Source organism: Octopus bimaculoides, chromosome 3, assembly GCF_001194135.2.
Source record: "Octopus bimaculoides isolate UCB-OBI-ISO-001 chromosome 3, ASM119413v2, whole genome shotgun sequence".
NCBI lineage: Eukaryota > Metazoa > Mollusca > Cephalopoda > Octopoda > Octopodidae > Octopus > Octopus bimaculoides.
In genome coordinates, this window is record NC_068983.1 from 100,325,532 (window position 1) to 100,329,782 (window position 4,251).

Genomic DNA, 4,251 nt, shown 5'->3' on the forward strand with positions numbered 1-4,251 from the left:
TATATATATAAATATATATATATATATATATGTGTGTGTGTGTGTATACATGTGTGTTTGTATATGTGTATACGTATGTGTGTCTTACTGTCTCCTTGCCTCGACTTCATGTGATGCTTCTAAACGAATGTCATCATCATTCAAGTAGTGGTTGTTCGTTTCCAGTCTTTCACGGAATACATGTAAACGTGTCTGGTCTTGGGAAATATTTTCTGACTTGCAAACAGGTGAGGGTTGGCGAAAGGAAGGGTATTTGGTTGTAAAAAATTCACCGTAAAAATTCCGTCCGACCCATGCAAGCGTGGGAAAATGGACGTTAAAACTACTATATATAATAACAGTTTGACTCAGTTCCACAAGGCTTAAGGTTTCATGTGAGCGCAGGACACGTTTATCTCATCAATATACGTAACTCCTACCAAATGTGTTGAGTGCTACATTCTTTCGTTTGTCCACTTACTCGTGTGCGTGTGTGTCTTTTTCTTGACGTTGTGTGATAGTTGTAAAAAAGCGTTACCGTCATACAAGCGGTGTCCTTTATTTTCAGTATTCCCTGAAAACACACCCGGCCACGGGGAAGTATTATCGTGCTTGAGACATGTGAGGGCTGGCGATAGGAAAAGCATCCAGCCGTAAAAAATGTACCTCAACGAATTCCGCGTGACCCATGCAAGTATAGAAAAGCAGACGTTAGAGATGATAATGTTGATCATATATATAAAACACAATAAGTTTCTCCAAATTTCCCTTACAATTCCTCGAAATTTCCTCTACAGGTCATTGGTCAACTCGAAATTATAGCAAGAGACACTTGCCCAAGATTCTCGACAATTGGATTGAATCCGGAACCATGTTGTTGCGAAGTGGACTTTGTAATTGATACCTATTCATGTGCCCATTTGACTGGTAAAATTATTGTAAAAATACAAGCGAGAATTGAATTTGGAAAGGAACGAAACTTGTCCTTTTTGATTGCGTTGCTATTTATTTTCAGCAATGACACAACGCCAAACATTTTTGGAGAAAGGTTAAACCGATGCCAGTTCTTGATTGGTTTTCAGCGACTTAGCTCGAGAATGTGCCACTCAGGGCTGCCCTTGAGTTTTCCGCCCCTCCCCCACTAGCTCCCCCTCCCTCCAGCCTATACATTGCCCGGAGTGGATCTCATCCCTCGTCACACTCCACCAGCTACGCTTGTGTTGTTTCTTAGTTTCAGTTGTGTTAATATCGATTTCAGATTTTGGCACAAGGCCAGTAAATTCGGGAGCGGAAGTATGTAGATTACATCGATCCCAGTTATCCACTGGTACTTATTTTATCGACTCCGAAAGGATGAAAGGAAAACCGACAGCAGCAGAATTTGAACTCAGAACAAAGACAGGCGAAATGCCACCAAGCATTCTGTCAGCTCGTCGCCTTAACAGTTAATATTAACTTCAGTACATGGCCACATATTTATAGGGAAGGGGTTTAGTCAACAAACCTTGAGACAGGTTGTTGTTGTTTAACCCTAGGTCATCTTTGAGTAGAACTATGATCAAAGGCATTTCAGGCATTTATTTTCTTAGGAGTATATAGAACTACATTATTTTACACCCTTTCTTCAAGGTAGCAGGGTGTGATTTGAAGGAGATTTGGCTTTTATTTTTAGCAATTCGTAAGACCACGAAAAAGATCTTCCGTTGGCTTGTAAGGCTCCCTCGTTGAACCATATCACATTGAAAGGCAAAGTAAACAGGTCTGGAATTTAAAATTAGAACGTAGAAGAAAGTAATCAAGTCTGCTGTTTCAATAATTCACTGCACAACCCGTTCAACTCTGTTACATTGGCAGAATCGTTAGAGCATCGTCGGACAAAGTGCCTTTCGATACTTAGTTACAGACCGTAGCGGCATTTCGACCATCTCTACGTTTTGAGCTCAAATTCCGTCGAGGTCGACTTTGCCTTTTATCATTTCAAGGCTGATGAAATAAGTACCAAATGAGCCCTGGGGTGTGGTGGGGGTGGGGGCCGATGCAATTCACTAACCCTCTCTCCTAAAATATTTTAGGCCTTGTGCCTATAGCAGAAATGATATTTAGTTACAAACATTTACGCGCTGGGTTCAGATTTCACTGAAGTTAACTTTGCCTTTCATGTTTTCGAAGATAAATAAAGTACTAGTCAAGTACAAGCTAATCGACCATACTATCTCCCAACTCAAAAATGTGTAGCTTTGTGTCAATGCTTCAAATCAGTATTAGAATTGGCATTACCTTCTGAATAAAAAATTGTCAGGATCAACTCTGTTTCCCACCTTATTGGGTTGATAAAAAAAATCACTAGTCATGTTCTAAGGTTAATTAAATCGACTGTTCTCCCCTCCACCAAATCTGCCTATGTAAGAAATCTATACTGATACAATATGAAAAATAAAGTTGTTCAAATTGTTGAATGTCATTCCAGGCAACATGAAATGTCGATTATTTTCAAATGAAATACGAACATCCAACTGAGAGAGAGAGAGAGAGAGAAATTTTAATGCATATTTAATATATTAGAAAATACAAAATCTGTTGAATGGAAATGTTATGTAGATCAATGAGATCTTAGTTTTAACAAATACATACAAGATGACGTTAACTAATCCGAAAATCTCAAATTCCGTAACTGCAGATACAAGTAATATTCCAATTGAAGAATGATGTACTTTGAAAACACGTATATTATTAATAAATGTTTGTTAGTAATTGCAGAGAAGTTTGAAAAATTGTGAAGATCTTAACCCTTTGCCTATCTTGAGTTTCATTTGCCTTCCTGGCTTCCGTGCGTCGTATATGATACACACTCTTTCTTCTTTCTCAACCATCAGTAGGAACTTAAGATTCATGAAAGCTTTATATTATTCATAACGTATGGAAAAAGGACGAATTAAAAATCTGAAAGCAAACTTAGACCTTTAGGACAAACTTATTAAAAATGATTTGGACTACCAAGGGTTAAATTATTTATCTTCAAATAAATTTTAAAGGCGATATCATTTGGTCGGTAGTTCGAATGGCAGCGAAGAGCGTTGAGCATAGCCAAAGTTGAATGCAAAATAAGTAGATTCTTTCTTATATTCTTTTACTTGTTTCAGTCATTTGACTTCAGCTATGCTGAAATCTTTAGTACCGCCTTTAGTCGAACAAATCGACCCCAGGACTTATTCTTTGTAAGCCCGGTACATATTCTATCGGTCTCTTTTACCGAACCACTAAGTTATGGGGACGTAAACACACCAGCATCGGTTGTCAAGCGATGGTGTGCGGGGACAAACAAACACACACACACACACACACACACACACACACATATATATATATATATATATACGACAGGCTTCTTTCAGTTTCCGTCTACAAGGCTTTGGTCGGCCCGAGGTTATAGTAGAAGACATTTTCCTAAGGTGCCATGCAGTGGGACTGAACCCAGAACCATGTGGTTGGGAAGCAAGCTTCTTACCACCCAGCCTTATTTTTTCTTCTGTCCTTGCATCTTAAAATGACATGGGTAGAATTTAAATAAACACAAAAATATGAACATATATTTATTAAAATAAATAAATAAATAGCACGTTTATATTTACCGTCATTCAAACATTGGATGCTTTTTGTTTCTCAATTTACTGCTGGGATTATCCAGTCAAAGAAAATCATTTAAAACCTACATATTGGTTTCAAACTTTGGCACAAAACCAGCAAGTTTGGCGGATGGATTAAATCGATTTCATCGATCTCAGTGCTCGACTGGTACTTATTTCATCGACCCCGAAAGGATGGAAGGCAAGGTCGACCTCAGCGGAATTTGATCTTGGAACGTAAATACGGACGAAATGCTGCCAACTATTTTGCGCAGCGTGCTAACGATTCTGCCGCCTTACTTTAAGCAGACAGATTGACAATCCTCTTAGCTAATAATTAAGTACAACTTTTGTCCATATTCTTCCATTCACTAATTAAATGGGAGTATTTGTGACATTCTTTAACTCTTTTAACATGTTTATTCCTTCTCATTTAATTAGGATGTATAAGGAAAGATAAATGAGATTCAGGGCCATTTTAATAGCGTTATGGGACACCCCGCCGCCGAGCAAAGCAATGTGCTGGAGCTTATCATACATAACCACATCATACATAGATTAGCATTGGGTTCGCTAGACTGGTGGGGGAGCTCGAGTCACAGTCCAATGTGCTCATGTCTTAAGACGGCACTGATGAAATTGTATGATG